The 20,881-nt window shown below is 28.2% G+C and overlaps 1 long non-coding RNA gene across 1 annotated transcript in view; it reads right to left on the reverse strand.

Annotated features, from left to right (window-relative positions):
- LOC135949913 (uncharacterized) overlaps window positions 1–20,664 on the reverse strand; it is a 47,399-nt gene extending 26,735 nt beyond the window's left edge. The window contains exons 1-2 of the long non-coding RNA XR_010575914.1: window positions 20,440–20,664; window positions 19,986–20,254 (exon numbers count right to left, since the gene is read on the reverse strand). This is a non-coding gene — a long non-coding RNA (uncharacterized LOC135949913). The remainder of the gene's footprint in view (window positions 1–19,985; window positions 20,255–20,439) is intronic.
- Window positions 20,665–20,881: the final 217 nt, after the last annotated feature.

Genomic DNA, 20,881 nt, shown 5'->3' on the forward strand with positions numbered 1-20,881 from the left:
CGAGCCCACCCGACTGCTATGTTTTTCGATCGAAGTAGAAGGCTCATTCTGGGATACGCTTCACTTTGGAACAGAGTATCCGCTATTGGCTTGATCGTTTTTGCAGTTCTGAGTTCTGATGAGCAGTTCTTTTGGCCCGGAATCCATATGTTGCCAGAAAGATAAATTTCAATGTTGACTACCGATTCGAGGTAACGGTATCGCTAATTTGGATTATTTCGGTAATGATAACAGTAATTTCTAGAGGATTCGGAAGCGGAATTTTAAAGATAATGATATTCGACCTTAGAGCTCTTGGAGCTCTTGGAGGTAATGGAACCAACCTTGGAATTATGTGTTTTGAAAGTCCTCAATGGTTCCAACATTTTTAGAACCAATATTATGTAGTGATTGGGTCGATATTTCGAAACATACGACAATTCAAATGATGTAACACTTCAATGTCCGCATCCTGTATACTTTTCCCGACTTGTGAGATATTCAGCGACAATCGTTTTTAAGTATTCTGTGCAAACTATCCACGATCGATCAAGAATTGGGATCGGCACTCATATCCACCATTGTCCGAATGTCAATAAAGTTCAAAAAATTATAAAAAAATCACAATCAGATTACAAGAGAGAGAAAAATAAAAAAAAAAATCACAATCAGATTACAAGAGAGAGAAAAATAAGAAAAAAAATCACAATCAGATTACAAGAGAGAGAAAAATAAAATCATGATATTATAATCCAAATTCCATATTCCCATTATGACGGTCACTGATCTAGAATCTAGATCGTATGCTAGTACGTGCTAATCTGATATTTTGATTTGAAAATAGTTACTTTCCTTAACTTAAATTATTATTTTCTGTCATCTTATTATCCTACTTCTCTTTTCACCTAGCAATTGTTTTTATTCCAGGTTAAACAAAGGCTTTCGCTTAAAAGCTTATTCCATCAAATATTTCCACGGTCATATCTTTAGTTAATTAAATTTGATTCATATTTATGAACAACAATCTCGTATATCCTATACTATCCAATTCCTAATATAATCATCAAAAACCACTTTGTTTTTCCCACTTTTTTTTGTATGCTTAGATTTTTTCGTTTTAAATAAAATTTTATTATAATTTCAGGGTAAATCAACTACAATATAATTAATTTTGTTTAATTAATTGTTATATTTTTAATTAAACTTGTTTTACAAACTTTCAAATCAATATGCTTTGAATTAATCATTTATTCTTATGAGCTTCTATGATTTATGAATATATCATGTAAAAAACAATGTTTATTATGCATGCAAAATATCTTAAATATCTTTATAAAAAAATTTAATTAATTTAAAAATAAACTATAACTACTACCAAACGACCTTCACCTTAAGTATTTAATTAACTGAAGTAATACAGTAAAAAAAGTAACTTAAGCTACAGTGTAACCACAATTAAATTATACAAATTTGTAATTTTGAATAAATAGAATTTGGGTTTACTAACAAAATATTTTGAAAATACATAAACTTTAATTGAAGTTCAGGTGAATTTTGCAAATTTTTATATTTTCAATAACAACAACTGTTTATTTTTGAAAAGATCTTTCAAAAGAAACATAATAACTGTCACTTTATAACTTCACATACAAGTACTTTTCACTACAAGCAATTTAATAAAAAAAAATTACTGAACAATACAATAATAAATCCACAAGAACGAAAAAATATTATATTAAGAAACCTCAGCAATTGGTAGACGTACGTAATACAGAGAATACGAGACAAAACAAACAAAACCAACAAAAAAAAAAAAAGAAAAAATATTAACATTCACAAACCATAAGAAAGGTCGTTCTATATTTGTTTATGATTTTAAATCCATATGGTTGTTTTGTGGTACAACGTACAACTGCCAAAGCCAAGTGAATCATTTACTTTAGCAAATATGGATTTTATTGAATCTGTCTTGTTTGTTTTTTGTTGTGGTATTTCTTTTGCCGACATAAGTTTTAGTCTGGTAACGTAATACATATTATAATAATTGAATAATTGTTTTGTCAGTTTCTTTTTGGAATTATTAATTTATTCGACAAAGAAAGATAGACAGACAGACGGACCGAAAGAAAGAATACAGGGAAAAGGAAACTTAAAAATTACTTAATAAATTTATTGATCTAAAGTTGTTGATCTGTAGGTCTGCCGATTGTTGTTAGTTTATTTTTATGACGATATTTTTATGTGGGTTTATTAATGTTTGTTGTATTATTTTATATTTTTATATTTATATTGTAATATTAATTAATATATTTGTTATGGATTAAAAATGATTGATTGTACTATTTATACATAATTTATTTATAATAATTTATAAAAACTGTTGTAACTATAAACAAGTAAGAGAGCTATATTCGGCTGTGCAGAATTATTCTTAAAAATATAAATTTTAAGTAAACAAAATTTTAATTTTTATACCCTTCACCTTCGTGAGAAGGGTATATATAAGTTTGTCATTCCGTTTGTAATTTCTACATTTTTCATTTCCGACCTTATAAAGTATATATATTATGGATCCTTATAGATAGCGGAGTCGATTAAGCCATGTCCGTCTGTCTGTCTATCCGTCTGTCTGTTGAAATCAGTTTTCTGAAGACCCCAGATATCTTCGGGATCCAAATCTTCAATAATTCTGTCAGACATGCTTTCGAGAATTTTGCTATTTAAAATCAGCAAAATCGGTCCACAAATGGTTGAGATATGAGGAAAAAACCAAGACAACCTCGATTTTTGACATATTTTTGACCTATATCTGGATTACTAAGACATTAATATAGACAATATGGATATCTAATGATAGATATTTCAAAGACATTTGCAACGTCGTATATAAGACCATAGTAAGTTGGACCTACAATGGGTCAAAATCGGGAAAAAAAATGTTAACCCGAATTTTTCTTTCAAAAAAAAATTTAAAAAACAAAAAAAATTTTTTTTAAAATTTAAAAAAAAAAATTTATATTTAAAAAAAAAAAAATTTTAAATAACAATCGAAAAAATTTTTTTTCCAAAAAATGAAAAGAACTGCAAAAAAAATTAAATTTTGTTTACCTAAAAATATTTAAAATTTTGAAGTATAATTTGGTGAAGGGTATATAAGATTCGGCACAGCCGAATATAGCACTCTTACTTGTTTTTTTAAATTGTTTTTCAAATTATTTTTTTTTTCAAAATAGTTTTTTTAATTTATCTCCAAATTTAAAAAAAAAAAATTTAAATTATTAGTGAAAAAAAAAATTATTACAAAAAAAAATTCAGGTTAAAAATATTTTTCCCGATTTTGACCCATTGTATGTTCAAATTACTATAGCCTTATATACATCGTTGCAATGGACATTGAACTACTTACATATACACATCTGCTCAAAATAATAGATACACCTAATTGGAAAAAATTTAAATGGCGGTAACATTGAAAATTTCCGCGCAAGCGTTAAGAATACATCATATTATTAAAATTTCTATCTGGCAATGTCATGTCAGTCAAAAATCTGGCAACTATTTGCTTTCATGTTGATTTTTAAAAACGAATTTATTTGAATTACAAAAAATTATTAGCTCATAAAAATAGATACACATCAGTAATTTGTAATTTGTTTATATAAAATTTTTTTTTTGTGCAATTTTTTGTTCCTATTTACGTGAAACAGTAAGTATAATTTAAATTTTAGCAACAATTTTATAAAAAATAGGACTCTTTTGAAGAAAATGGGACGAAATCATCATTGTACCGAAGATGAGAAAAAAATTGTTCAAACGATGAGAAATCAAGGAAAATCATTACGGGAAATAGCAAAGAGCATAGGAAGATCTTTACATTTTGTCCAAAATGCTTTATCTAAACAACAAAAAAGAGAAACTCGCGGTAGACCAAAGAAAACCAGTCCAGAAACAGATAGGCGGATCGTCCTTATGGTTAAAAAAGACCCTTTCATATCATCGAAAGCTATTTCTGCGGAGCTATGTAACGAAATCAGTCCACAAACAGTTCGTCGTCGTCTTTTACAAGCTAAATTGCCGGGAAGAATTGCCAGAAAAGTGCCACTAATGCGCCAAAAAAATATCAAGACAAGATTAGAATTTGCTAAAGAGCACTTACAATGGTCCGGGTGTGAAGGCGAAAAAAAATGGAGAAATATTTTATGGAGCGACGAAACAAAAATAAATTTGTTTGGAAACGACTGCCAAAGAAATGTACGCCGACCAAAAGGAAAAGAATTCCACGTTAAATTTACAAAAAAGACGGTAAAACATGGCGGGGGAAACATAATGGTTTGGGGTTGCTTTTCATGGAATGGTGTTGGTCCGATATTCCGAATAGAAGATACCATGAATGCTAGTGGGTATAGAGACATATTGGAAAACGTAATGCTTCCATATGCATCGGAAAATATGCCATTAATATGGACATTCCAGCAGGACAACGACCCAAAACATAGTTCAAGATTAGTTAAAAACTGGTTCTTGGAGAATAACGTACCTGTTTTAAGCTGGCCCAGCCAATCCCCTGATTTAAACCCAATAGAAAACTTGTGGAGTGAATTAAAGATAAGGCTTTCGAAGGAAGTTTTCAAAAATAAAGACGAATTATGGGAGAAAACGCAAAAAATATGGTACGAGATTCCATTGGAGAAGTGTCAGAACTTGATATCCAGTATGCCCAGAAGAGTGGAGAAAGTTTTACAAAACAAAGGTGGATATACTGGATACTAGCTTTACTTTAATAATAAACTAATTTTTTTAAGATAAAATTTATTAGCTTTTGTTTAATAAGAATTTTTAAAAATGTATCTATTATTATGAGCACCAAATTTTTCGAAATTTAAGAAATTTAATTTACTTTATAATATTTATTATTAATTATGAAATATTTTGTTTTTGTTTTTTACTCTCCTTTTAACTATAAATAAAAATCGACTGAATTTTTTTTATAATTTTACTATATACCATTATTTTTTTTCGTTTTTAAAAAATAAATTTTGGTGTATCTATTATTTTGAGCAGATGTGTATATCATTATATAATAATGATCCAGATATAGATCAATAATAGGCCAAACATCGAGGTAGTCCCGGTTTTTTTCCATATATCTCAGCCATTTGTGGGCCGATTTTCTCGATTTTAAATACCAAGCCGGGATAATTCCCGATATATTGATGTATCAATCATGTTTGTAAGTTATACAGACGGACATGGCTATATCGACTTCGCTATCCAGAATATATGTATATATATCGGACCCCTTATTTTCATAATCGAAACCATTTTTAACATACTTTTGGCATATTAATATAGTTTGAGGGAATTTCTTCTTGAATTGAGCACCAAAAAAGCGTCATATGCGGGAAGTTTTGCTTTACTTCTTTAAGTGCCGCTAAATCACACCGATTGTACACCAAAGCTTATGGTGAATGTGTTCCATCGGTTTCAAAGTCCGAGAGATGGCTTGTGCGGTTAAGAAATGGTGATTTTGACATGGAAGATAAATATAGCCCAGGCCAGTCAAAAATGTTTGAAGACCAAGAATTGGATGAAGATTGTTGTCAAACTCAACAAGTTGTCAAACGTTTTCAAGCAACTGCATTCATCCAAAAGCATGAATCCAGTTGCTGAGATGAGAGACCATAAAAGACTATGCTATAAAAGAAAATAATGTTTGCACCGAATCATTACTTGTGATGTGAAGCCCGGTCAAACAGCCGAATCGACACCAAAGCCAAATATTCGGGGCGCTTAGGTCATGTCCTTGATGCTATTTGATGACATTTGCGAGTTTCAAAGTTTCATTTAAGGTTCAAGACTAATTGCATTTCGAAAAATTTTAAATTTTATAGCTCATACATATTGTTGTAACTGTTGCCAAGAGATCTTTCTGATATTGACAAAATTATTGATTAGTGCTCTGGATATAGGTTTAAATTGCCCGGAACAATTCGTTCACGGTAGCAGTTGTGGAATCTTCACCAACCACCTCTTAATTGTGTAAGAGAGCAGAGCTTGTGTAAAGGATTCTTTTCTCGTTTTTCCACAATATTGACTTCGAAATATCGCTTTTCCATCCTCATATCCTGTTTTTTAATGAAAACCATCTGGTCACGTTAGTCATATTAGACTAGAGTTTCTTGTTCGGTTTTACCGAATGAAACAAATAACTGAGACCCAGATCACAGAATTAAAGGAGTTCAAGACAAAATGTTTATAATTCAATGAAGAAATATTGCTTCAAAATGTTTTATTCCATAAAGGAACTTTCTAATCCATATTTTGAAAACTTCCAATAAAGAAAGTTACCAATTCATTTAAACAATTTTTCATATCTCTTCTCAACTCTAAATTGAGTTATGACTGCCAGAAAATATCAAACTAATATCATTTGGTACTCAACGAGTTTTCAGCATATGAAAAATGTATTTTATAACATTTTTTTAATTAATATAAATGAAAATAACCGAAAACCGACCGGTTTTAAATTTTTTTAAATTGAAACCGTGGTTTTCAATTTTGTCCGTTTTTTTTTTTTGAAAATTCATATTGTAAAGTTAATCAGAGTAGTATTCGAGTTTATTTTTTGAGGACGGTCAACAAAGACCAGCGCTGTGGGGTCTCAAAATAGAGAACCTCGGACAAGCAAAACTTTAAAATTCTTGCAAAATCAAAGATTTTAATAAATTCTTATAGCTCTTTATTATGCTATAAAACAGAAGTTCCGTGTGCTATTTATCTCTTTAGTTAATGAATTTGAAAATTCAAATTTAAAAATTTATGACCGATTATGTTAAACATTAAATAAGAAATTCATAGGAAAAAAGTAGCACAGCAATTTTAAGAGTCCAAAATAATCGATTTTGAATTTTTCTTTTTCCAAAAAACTGTTATTACTCTTTGCTTCCTAAAAAAAGTTTCTTAGTCCCGGTCCACACTGTGAAACATTTGCTGCATTCACATTTTTTAATTCTCTTTTGAAACTGCATTCGTTTCAACACAGTGAAGTTTTTGCTTTTCAGTTTTTGACATTTCTGTACAGTACGAATACGAACGAATAAATGTGGATGACATACTCAACAAAAACTTCATGTACATGAAACAAAGTTCCCTATTTCATTCCTCTTTCCCCTTTCATCAACAAACTCAAATGTTTTGCAGCAAATGTTTCACAGTGTGGAACGGGACTTAGGGAACTTATAATGCTTTTTTTTTGTTAAAGGTATCTCAACAATGATAGGCTTTCCCTAGGCCCATTCGAATTAAATCAATATTTTTTATCGAAATTTTGAATTTAAGCTAAGTGTTCTAAGCTGGAATTCTAAAATGGGCAACTATGTTCGATTCCAAATCATTCATATTATTATTTTACCAGCTGGAACCAAATGTGGACTTTATGGACGATATTCAAAAAAATATGCGAAAATTGGAATTATGGTTTGTTTTCTAACAGGTTAATATTGACATCAAAATTTTAACAATTCAAATTTCACATTCACCTGAAGCCGATTGCAAATTTGTTTTGATTTGTAGATTATGTCATGATAATCTCAAAACTATTCTCAGTCTAAATCTACTTCACTTTAGCTCAAAAATACATATTATTTATTATGCCTCATACAAATCCAAACATTCTGTGCTAATAAATGACACAACCTTTTAACTATTTCCTCGAAAGGTTGGCTGATCATAGGAAAACATGTGAATGTCGCTTTCTTTTAACTAATTTAATGAATCTTACATATTTCTTACCAGCAATATGTACAAAGCACACTCACATTTTTCTACAAAACAATCTAATAAAAATTAAAACAATTAAAAATTACTGACATTGTCATTAATATTTATATTGTATTGAATGAATGACGAAATCTTTTTTCTGACACACAAACTGGCTGTAAACATTTCGAGAGTAGCAGACATTTGCAACAATTAGCACTTGAGAAAAAATGTATTTTTCTGTTCTGTTGGTGAGAGTGACAAAGAGAATTCAAAAGAAGTTTAAACATATGTCAGCATATGGTAAAAAATAGGAGGAGACAACCTTAGCCTTCAGGAGCTAGAAAATATAAATAAATCTCAATTATTTTAGTCAACCATTCTTCTTTAAAATTATAAAGGGCCCTAGGTTGTTGATTTCATTCTCCTGTACATATTTTATATGGTAAATTGGAAAAAAAGAAAGATTCATTTAATTTATGTGAATATTGTGCATTCTGCCAACAACTAAATAAAATAAAAATATCTATATAGAATGTACGTATGTATTCCATATAGTGCGATAGAAATTGCGAACTAACGAACATATCAATGACACTATGACCTTATGGTATGGAAAAAGTACATTCATCCATCCATTCAGTTAGCATTTATATTATATTTTATACAGTAGATATATTGATAAATTTATTACTACACATAGTACATACAATATGTTTAGTACAACTACATAAAAACACACTTTAGTAAATATATAAAAAAAAATGCTATAAAATCTAAAAAAATTTCAAAACTTTATAGAGTGAAAGTTTGATGTTCATATAAACTGAACTATTTCAGGTTCATAAAAAAAGTTATTTAAATGTTTAAGTTTATTTAAAATATATAAATCGTATTTTAGTTATTTTTCTATAAAGTTTATTATAGCTTATCTACCAATTGTAAAAACCATAAATCTTTCCTGGAAAATGTTTGTGAGAAAAAAAATTTCTGCTCATAAAATAGATGTTGTTTATAATAAACTTTTTGAAAAAAAGCTAAGTATTATTAGAATCGAATTATATTAAATAAGTTTAAAATTAAACATTTGTTGCAAAAAATGCTTAACATTTTGAAATTGTGTGATCTCTAAAAATGTTTACTTAAATAAAAAAAAAAATTGTTTGCGTCATTATTTTCAGTGTTGTGAAAATGTGAATGTGCTAAATTTATTTCGCATTATTTTTTTTTGAATTCGCGACATAGCAGAGCAACATGCAAAGGAAAGTAGAAATTCTGAACTGAACATTGAATTATAGGGAGAATGAATCGAAGAAGAGAATTTTGTGCCAACAAAGCTTCTTATGCGGGATGTTTTGCTTTACTTCTTTGATTTGAAAAAAGTGGAGCTGAAGCACATCGAGCTCATTAAAGCTTATGGTGAATGTGTTTCATCGGTTTCAACGTGTGAGAGATGGTTTGTTCGACCAAGAATTGGAGGCATTACCCCATGAAGATTGTTGTCAAACTCAGCAAGAGCTTGCAAAATCATTGGTAGCTACTCAAGCAGCATAACGCTATCTCTGGGATACGCTTCACTTTGGAACAGAGTATCCGATATTGGCTTGATTCGATCTTGTCCTCAAAAGATGAGCAGTTCTTTTGGCTCGGAATCCATATGTTGCCAAAAAGATTGCAAAAGGTCATAGCTAGGGTTTTTATCCTCGGATTTCCCGGTACAAATTTCCCGGGAATTTTGCCAAAGTACGTTTTTTCAAAATTTCACAGATACATATTTACAACGTAGTTTTGGTTAGTTTTAATTAAATTTTTATACTAAAATGGAATTAATTAAATTTTAAAAAGGAACATGAAATACTGCTCTCGGGGACATTCACATTTAGTTCCTACTAGCAAAAAACAGTTCTTTAGATACCAAAAAGATATATTCAACCCCATTAAGACACTTTAGTGAATAATTTTGTGGTTAAATCCGAATTTAAATAATATTACAAGAAGAAATGGTATAATGGTATTGACATTAGTCTATTGTAACAATTGTTATATATGTATTAAATTTTTTTAGTTTCATTTGGTTAATTCGAATCTGTTAATCAAAATACTCAAAAACTCTTCATAAAATACAACATTTTTTTAACAAAACTCTAAAAAAAAAACTGAATTGTATTGGGACAATTTTATAATTTTGATCATTTATTTTTTCTAAACTGATCGATGAACATATCGAGCCCTTAGCGCCAAATTATCGTAAGCGACATTTTCAAATTTTTTTTTATTGCAAAAATTAAAATTTTATGGACCGACTGACGTTTTAGCGTTCTCAGAATATCAAAATTGTTAATAACTTCAAAATTATAGGAGGTAAGATTTTATCGTAAGTCAATGTTTACATTTTACAGTAAACGAATTTTATCGTAAGCGACACATAGTGGTATAGAAAAAAAGAGGGAAATAAATCTGTAACTTCTAAATGGTGAGATTGGTTTGAATGAAATTTCACATGAGCAAAGAAGAAGTGTTCTCAAGTTTAAGTTCTGAACGTGGACCTCATTTGCCCACCAGGGCCGCGACCAAGGGTCCTCAAAGTAGGACACCTTGGGTATATTACATTTTTAAAATGATCCTACTTCTTCGTTTGTGTTCCGATTTCAAGAACATTACACACATAAAATCGTTTCATCGAGTGCTACAAAAGACCTAGTCGTAACTATCAATTGCCTCTTAGAGCTTAGGAGATATTCGCATTTGAAAATTAAATTTTCAAAATTTTTACCCAACCTACTCCAGATTTTTGATAACAGCGTATCCAAATATTTTCCGAGTATGTGTCAAATAAGAAAAGAACTGTTTAAAAATAATGACGAAGTCCAAAGTTATATGCATTTGAATTAAAATAAATTTTGAAAAGCCGATTTTTTTTGGGAAAAAATAACTTTTTTTCTTTTTAATTTATCGCAAAAAATTTCTAAGAGGATATATAAGGAATTGATACTTTCTGAAAGCTAAGTTTTCATAAAATATTTTTAATGAAAAAAAATTTTTGTTACCAGGGGACCAGGTCCATTCAAAAAACACCTATTTTTTATGTAAAATTAAACTTTAGGCCAAAAATTCTCAAATCGCATATTCGGTATCAAAATATAACAACATAACTGTGAAATTTCATTAAAAACTATTCATAAATATTTTATTTAAATTCGAAAAATTTGTATCTATGCAAAAAAAAATATTTTTTGTCATATTTTTCAATAAAGTATTCCATGAATTTTTAATTGTCAAAAGTTATAAATATTTTTGAAAAATAGACAAATAGCTTGAACGGAATTATAATATATCGAATCATAAATTTTTTAATTCTATGTATAAATTTCAAAATAATCGAAAACACCTTCTCCTGTAAAATTTGTGTTTTATCGCTTACGATAATTAGGCGCAAGGGCTCGATATACTGATGTCGGTTATCCAATAGATTTATATTTGGTAAAAAATAAAGGGCTTTAGAGTGAGTGTGTTTTGCAGACATTGTATTATGAAAATTCAAAATCCTCTCAATTTTGTGAATGAACTAAAACAAAAAAAAAATCAAACTAATTTCATCTTTGATTTTTCATATTTTATGAAAAGTTATTTGGATAATTGTATATGGAACATTTTCAATCAGACACTATATAATGGGTTCATCGCCAGAAGCAGTAATTATCTATGTGCTATTTAAAGCTTTATATTTTTTAAATAATAAGACATTAAATGAAGACTTTATGTTGATATGCATATAAAATACATAATGATTATAACATTAAGTTTTTATATACATAAATGTTAGGTTTAATATTTCGAATTAACAGTAGAATTATATATTTCGGGAATTCTCGGGTACCTGGGAACGTACCAATAAAATTAACCAATTCCCGGGAATCAAAAAAGTCAGGAAATTAAAAACCCTAGTCATAGCTAATAATGGCCAATACTTTGAATAAATTTATATTGTACAAATGTTTCAAAATAAGAGTTAAAATTTTGAAAAAATACAAAATTTTTAAGTTATTTCTTAAGAATGACCTATTAAATAAATGAATATTTGAAAAAGTATTCATTTTAAAAAAAATATTTATGAAAATTTTGGTTTTGAATCGGTCCATAAATGACTGATATGTATATAAAGAAAACCCCAACAACTGATTTTTGACTATTTCGAAATTGACACAGAAATTACTTGTGGTTAGTTTCTGGTTCGTATGATCACATTCAAGTTCTTTAACCCGTGACTATCTCTCAAATAAAACTGGTAGAAAAAATAACTGAACAATACATACATGCAAATCTGAAATAAAATTGAAAACTCGAAAATAATTAAAACAATTAGGAAAATTAACATTTTTAAAATGTGGTATTTATTCAAATAATAATTATATGCCTAAAATGATTATGAGTTTTCTTTTGGCAATTTTTTATGTTGTTGTTTGGCTGTCGCTCTATGAGTTTTATTTGTTGTTTATTGTTTGCCATTTTTTACACTTAACGATACTTTGGTTAATGGCCAATGAACTTCAGTTTAGTTTTGTTGAATACTTGAACACATTTACAATTACGAGTAGTACTCGTCGTACTATGAAGTTGTATGATTACTATAAGATACAATTGATGTTGTTGCTATTTCTTTATTTTTTTTATTATTAATTTTATTTTTAGTTGTAATTGTTGTTTTGTTAATGTGCACATTGTTGGTTTGGTCGGTCGGTCTGGTTGGTCTCTGGTGTGTTGACAAGAGTGGTGTTGTCGCCATTACTTGTTATTCAAAACGTAGCCAAGTTGTGAAGTTTCGACATGACGTTGACAATGTAAAATAACAATAGAGTACAACAACAAAAAAAAAACAAACTCACTCACACACAACAAACAACAATGTGGCAGAGTTTAAGAAAATTAAGTTTTGCCAAGTCGATTTTTTTTTCTAAAATATTTTCTATTCAAAGAAATTGTACGCAAACATTGTATCCAACAACGAGAGAGAGATTGAAAGAATTGATAGAAAAGAAACACAGAGAAAAAAGAAGAAGCAGAGATTCAGGGAGTTGAAGTGGAATTAATGAATACCACAACAATAATAACAAATTTATGAGCCATTAAATTATAAATATACCGACTAAAAACAAATAAAAATTTGTAAAATACTTTTAACTCTATTTAGGTGTTTTGAATGCAGGAAATAATGAACAAAATGTTTTTAATTAAATACAAAAAAAAACTTAGAACTAACGGTGTTTTTTTTAGAAATTTAATGATTTACTAATGCTTATAGATTAGAAGAATTAATGATTTAGCTAAATTGTGTTAAATATTGTTATTTACCCTTAAAAATGTTTTAAATTAAAATATATTCCCTCATTTACCCTTAATTTAAGTATATTTCCAAATAATTTCATTCACTTGGCCTTTGGCAATTTCTTTTTTTTTCAATTTAATCTCACCACATCACACCCCTTGAAAAGTATAGAATTTCACCACTCCGTTTCACTTGACAGTTGTACTTTAGTCTGTACGAAATAATAGCAAGAAAACTATACCTGCTGATTGTTTATCTGTCTGTCTGTCTGACTGACTGCCTACCCATGTATTTCTTCTATCCTTTAACCAACCACCCCTTTTTTAATATTTGTGTACTGAAAATGCTATTCCAACAACCAAAACGTGTATCTTTTCCAATTGGATCTCGACAACTTGCCGGCATATAATTTTGTATAAACAAAAACAAAATAAAACGCAAACAACAACAACAAAAACACAAACAAACCTACGAAAATAAACTGTGAATTTTAAAATATGTATGTACACAAAACAACATAAACAAATTGATGATATACACTCAAAAATTAAATTGTGTTTGAATAATGCAGGCCGGTAGAAAATCTTAAATAAATTAAAGCAATTTTTGGAAAATTAATGAAATATAAACATCTGCAAACAATGGCATTTTTGCAAAAACACTACGATTAATTAATTGTCAAAACAAACATTTTGATACCCATATTGACCAAGTTTGAAACATAATAGTATTGAATGTTTGACAATAAGTATATATCGTCCCCTCAATAAAACAATAGTGCATAAGCATATACACCATTATTTTTTTATTGCATAATAAGAATCTACATGACTGATTCTATGTGGTCAAAATTTGGTGAAATTCTACTTCCACAAAGTGGGTCAAAAGATCAATTGAAATATTACTCTTGTTCTAGATGTCTACTAACACAAAAATTTTAACCTCAATTTCGAAACGGCAAAAAAATTATACACTATTGTTTTATTAAGGGGACGATATAAAACAAGCTAACCATTACTTATAACAGGGCGGTTACTGCGTAACTCAATCCGAAAACGAAAATATTCGAATTTCATACTTCTTTTCTCTTATATACGAAGTTACACCCCCCCCCCACTTGCACATTCCGAGCAGTGCAAGTGGGGGAACTGAGATACCCAACTTTAGGGCCTTGAGCCTTAGAAGATACAGATTTATTTCAACTTTATTTTCATTTCCCCCACAGCAATTTACAACCTTTATATTATTATAATTCGATATCTTCTGAACTATTAGAAATATCTAAATGAAAGTTCACATTAATAGCGTTAAAAATTGCAAGAGATGGCAATATTTGTGAGTAAAATAAAAAAAACTAAAAAAATAAAAAACTTATATGGATCGAAAGGTCATTGCTGTCCTTAAATACCGGAATTCGTAAAACGGGAAAATATATTTCAAAAATTGAATTTTTTTCATAAAAGAGGCAACTTTCCGTTATTTACCGTGTTATATATTATTAGCCTTTGGTGAATTTATATAACATATAGGGGCTTCCAAAAATAATGGCCCATAATCATAGTCAAAAATAAAGTACATTTTAAGAGAATTAAACTCGACTTTACTTAAGAGTGGACTTTATTGAACAGTTATCAATAAAATTAGTACCAAAATATCGTAATTATAATCTTATATTTTCCATTTTTCCACAACAAACAACTTTCTTTCTTTAGATGTCCCGGTTACTTTTATTGTTTACGTTTTTTGGATTTTTTTTAATTTTCTATGTCAGCTGTTCAGCGTTGCCACTTGTCTGTTTTTTGTTGTATATTGTATGAAAACATTTTCTACATTTGCGGTGGCACCCAGTTAAAGTCGGTTCAATTTAAAACATACTTTAATTTTGACTATGGTTGTAAATTAATAAAAAGCTGGTTTTTATTTTAAAGTTGTTTTTAAAAAGAACCGACTTTAGTGTTTGACTATGATTATGGGCCAATATTTTTTCATAATCTGGGTTTTGTGTTTTTAGAAATTTTCAGATAAATCTAAATATAAATATTTAATAAAATCATTATTTATTAACAAAACTCAATGAAATATTCAAAGTTTTTTTAAATTTCTCAATCTAAATAACAATGTATAAAAAAATTGTCAAAAGGTCAAAGGGAGAATCCCACAATTCCGAAATTTTTATACAAAAAGTTCTCCGTAAAGATACCATAAAGAAAAACATAAAATTGTTATATGTTCTTTTTTAATAAAAAAAAAGAGTTAAGTCTCCATTTCGCAAAAAAAAAACACAAAACCCTACTATTATTTGAATTTTTAAATTGGAAATTGTTTATTTTTGGATCCCTAATTGATATTGCTCTTTATCTTTTGTATATTATTGGTAATTTATTTTTCTAACTAACAATTCGAGTCCATTCGGTCCAAAAGTACGACCTTTAATTTTAAAAAAGCGGACCAAGGTATTGCGAAATTTCAATTTTAAAATGCCTATAACTAGAAAATTATAAGAGATAAATAGCACTCGGAAACATGTTTTATCAATACCGAGTGCTTTCCAAAAATATAACAATCTTTGAAATCGGATGAGAAACAAAACAAAATGGCACGTGTTTAAAAATGTTACATTTCGAATGTATCATACTTTGAGCCACCATAGCGCTGCACCTGGACCATTTGTTGACTCCATTTTAATAACTTGAGTTTAAGTTAACTTACTATTATTTGACGCCCACTTCAAATTTTATACTGTTCGGACCAGCCGTTTAGAAATACCATTTTTATTTCCAAAAATTTTGATTCTGCCCCACTGTGCGATGAAACCAACTTTTGGAAGGCAATACCAAAATAATCAAAATCTGTTGATACATTTGTTTTGCAAAAATATTTCCTTAATCAGAGTAGTTGAGGCTTTTTGCTTATATGACCCAATTTTAAATAGCAACCGAACCAGGACCATATATGTATATATTGCCAGGACCGGTATATTGCGGTATTAATTATATTTATAAGATATTTTGGGCCTTCGGATAAAGGGTATAACTACTCAATGTAATCAATGGGAAAAACATCAAGAGTCTGAAGTATTTTATCGCATAAGATTAAAAATAATCGGATCAACTAAATATTGAAACAAATTTACAATCCAATGCCAAATAAAAAATCATTTGAAATAAATGTAGATGTTTGCTATGATATACTAATATATAAGAACAAAAAAGGTATTCAAGAATAGAGAGCGAAACAAATCCAATCTAAATAAAGAAAACTTTATGATCATTTAAACTGTTAAGAGAACATTTATACTTGGGATGGAATATATTAACAAAGAAACGGAGTTGACAAATGACATTGAATTTATTAAATAGTGGCAGAATGAAAAAACTGAAAAAACTCTAATGATAGACATCAAAGTTAAAAATGAGCGACAACAAAACTAAATCCTGTAATTTTAACACTACCACAATGTTATTTTAAGATATAATTTATAATATAGGATGATTCTAATATTAAATCTTTTATTATTAGGAATATTTTCCAATTGGGTTTTAATTATTCCTGTTAACACACACCAACAAATACATAACGGTCATATACGTATACAAGTGAAACACAAACATATATACAAACAAGTATATAAACATGCATACAACAAATACATACAATCAGTAGACCAGACCCTTTAAAAACTCATACTCTCCAGGAAAACAAATAAAAACAAAATAAAACGAAAACGAAGCTTTACAAAAATCCACTCGGCAACAACAAACAATTTTACACAAAGGAAAACAATTTTTTAAATCAACTTTTCACACAGAGTACTACACATGTACGTACCAATAATGATGGGTACTGTTAGGATAACAAGAGCATGAGATGAGATGTTTTTAGGAGGACGACAATGATGCTTTTGCTGGTGGTACTGTTGATACTAATGCTGCTGGTTGGTGATGATGAGAAAGGACATTGAATATATTTGTTTTTGTTATGTTTTGTTTGTTTAAATGTTGATGATGTTTTAGCATATGGTTGGTCAAATCATAAGTTTGTTTATTCTTACTATAGTAGTTGTTATTCTGTTTAATTCTATGATTCTATATTTCCCTACAAGAACCAGGGAGTAGTCATTGTTCATTAACTCTTCGTTAGTGACTCTGTATTGTATGTATATGATTGGAAATCTAATGAATTTAAATTTTTAAAAATCATATCTACATGTGCTGAGTAATGATTATTTTACATAATTGAAGTAGGATTTTAAATATTTTGCATTAAATAGAAGAAATTAATATAAAAAGTGGAAAACATTTTTTTAGGCGTATTAATTGTTGAAAATTGTCAATACATAAAATTAAACAGGCTAACAATCGTACTGAACAAAGATTAATTCTTAATTCTATTTTCGAAATCGAATTAAGTTTGAAGCTAAAGATTTAGTTTATGGAATGATTTGCTGTAATCTTTTAATTCTGAATTAAGACTTCTTTTAATACTGATTACCACAACAATAGATTATTGATCAACTAAGATCAAATCAAATAAAAGCAAGCAATCTTTCCCAAGTTCTTTAGAAAATTACAACATACGAAACATGTCCAATTAAGCAGCGTAAAAAGTTAAATTCGAAATACATTTTTAGTCCTTATTTGAATATTAATGTGTTTCATTTGTTAAAATGTATGTTATTTATTTCTTATTGCAGAGGAACTACATCTAAAAATTTTTGTTCAGTGTTAAAAGGAACATTTTTTAAAGGTCATCTTAAAGTAATATATTTTACTAACAGCTGTTTAGCAGCTGTGCATTGGCAATTTTAGTAAAACTTATTCGTTTGCAATTTTGAGTATTAGCACTTCTTACACCATATCATCATGAGAGGTAGGTTGTTTCCATTTGTAATTTCTAATTTTTTATTTGCGACCCGATAAAATATATATTAAGTCATGTACGAATTCGCTCCGTCTGTTGCAATCAACTGTCCGAATAACTTTTGTAAATAATTTTGTAATCATTTTTTATCTGTATCTGTATTACTAAATCATTATCGAAGACAATGTGGATATCTAATAATAGATATTTTAAAGACCTTTCCAAAGACGTATGTATGTAAGACAAGGAAAAAATTTTGAAAATTTTTTTTCACCAAAAAATTTTTCTTTTTTTCCTTAAAATTTTTTTTTCGCCAATAAATTTATTATTTTTAAATAAATCATGTTTTTATAAAGTACATAACTAAAATTTGTAAAATAGTTTTTTTATCTTAATTTACAAAGTTTAAATATGTATTCATATTTTGAAATTACAACAATTTTGTGTTTGAAAATTTAACCTTATCAATCCTAATTTTTTTTTATTATTTTGTAAATCTTATTTCAATAATTTGTTTGGATAATGTTTTGAAGTGATGTAGAAAATTATTCCCTTTAAAATTTCGCCAATAAATTAATTATATTTAAATAAAAAATATTTTTATAAATTACAAATTTTATACCCATAATTTATTCATATTTTGAAATTATGCAATTTTGTGTTTAAAAATGTAACTATTCCTTATCTATCCTAATTTTTTTTTATTAATTTGTAAATCTTATTTCAATAATTTTCCTTGTGCGCATTTTTAAATTTCATTCCATTATCGTCTTAACATAACTAAATTGCCTGTATTTCTTTGAAATACTATGATTAGACATAAAATATTGATTCAATTTGAAATTTATAATTTTCAGAAAAACACATTTAAAATAAAAATTATTTTTTCAGCAAAAATCAAAAATGTTCTATTTTACATTTAATTTAAAAAATTTAGAAAAAATAGGGAAAAAACTCCTATTTTCTCCAAAAAAAAATATTTTTCTAATAGAATTTTAATTTATAAAAAAAAATAAATACCTCTTACACATTAGCCTCAAAGCGTTTGTAAACATTAAACTTCAACAAATAAAATAGTTTACCAAGTAACAACAAAATCCAAATGATTTAAACAAATAAACAGAAAACATATTTTCTAATCGTACTCTGTTTTGCAATTATTTCAGTTTTCCCCGATTAAAAAAAGTGTTTACAATAACAAACAATAATGCAAAAAGAAATATACAAAAATGGGTAAGAGCGAAAGAAGAAAGGCAAATCAAAACAACAACAACAACAACAAATAATAACAAAAACACAACAAACAGCACATAAAAAAGGTGGTTGAAAAGAAAATTCAAGAATGGGGTGTTAACAAAAAGAGGTCGTTCATAGAAACCAAACTAAATCGTGGGGGGTTAAAGAGAGAGAATAATTTTGTAAGCGGATACAGATAAGATGAAACCGGTGTAACGGTAAAACAGATTCATATGCCGGTTTCCTTATAGACACTATTAACAACAACAACTACAGAGACTTGAATAGAGAGACTGATATCTTGTATAAAACAGTAAATTGTTCCGAAATAAGTACAATACATATGTATGGATATAAGTAGTTGACATATGGAAATAAAAGGTGTTTTAAAATCGATGAGGTGAATATGAAAAATATAAATACAGGATATTTGTAAAAAGGTGAATTTGTTGTTGTTGTTATTAATGTTTTTTGCTATTATTGAACGAAAAAGAACTTGCACAAATTTTGGGGTGGTGTTTTTAACGAGTTTGTTGCTGATGTTGTTGTCAATATGTTAGAGAGTAAAATGCAAATATAACAAAAACAAACATATTTTCTTTTTTATCCAAGTTAAAAACAGGGAGCAGAGCATTAAGTTTCACAAAAGAGTACAGGCATAAAAACAGGAGCACAAGGAATTACACGATATTAAAATGCAAAGAACGAACTTGTATAAATTTGAGCGAACTCTATGAAATTTTGAAAATGTGAATATATGCAAGATACAATATGGGGATAAAAAAAATGACTGGATATATGTGGTCGGATATTTTGTGTGTGTACCTACCGGAGACAAAACTACGATGAAAATGCGTTTTTTTCTTCGTCGTTGTCGATGAAAAAAGCAGCCCCAGCCCCTTTAATGCATTATGAACAAAAAGGCTTTAAACTGATTTTTCTAACTTTTTCGTTTAAGTTTTATTCCAAATTGATTGATTTATACTGTTAGTTATTGTATTTGGCAACAAAATTATGGTGCAAATAAATTTTATATTTATTATTGATTTCACAGACTTTCGTAGTTATTAAATTCTTGAAATGATGACGCCAATACTTCTGAAAATGCAATACTAAAACTTTTAATCTCACACACTTTTTCTTTAAATGAATTTTTATTTTATATCACTAAAACACAAGATTTATTATACGATTTATAATGAATTTTGTTTAATATTTTCTTTAATTTATTTATTTTTTCCGAAAATTTCACTTGCGAAACTTTTCTTCCTCCTTTGACTCACTTATTTTCCTAGAGACTATTTTTCCAATTTTACAATAGGTCTTCTTTAGTTTAATATTTTCACTTTTCAATATTTTTAAGTTAAACAAATTCAATTTGGCAATATATTTAATGTTTTTTTTTATATATTTTCAAGACTTTTTTAATATTTTATTAAATTTTCCCAATACGCGAATCACTCAGACACCTTTATACGTTCAATTTCTTTTGCATCTGTCTTTCTCTTTTTGTCGTTTTCTATGTCTTTTCAGTTAGGGTAGCCGTGTTGTCGAAATACAATTGAAAAGGGAGTATTACACATAGTTGTATATTATGGTAGTACAGAGTTGTTATTAAAATATTTTGCATAATGTTTACAAAGTGTAAATAATGTATAGTTTACATCAAGCTGAAGTAATTTTTTAAGGAGAGCATGTAATAATAAAAACAATACGCTTATAAGG

This window comes from Calliphora vicina, chromosome 2 (assembly GCF_958450345.1).
Source record: "Calliphora vicina chromosome 2, idCalVici1.1, whole genome shotgun sequence".
NCBI classification, from domain to species: Eukaryota; Metazoa; Arthropoda; class Insecta; order Diptera; family Calliphoridae; genus Calliphora; species Calliphora vicina.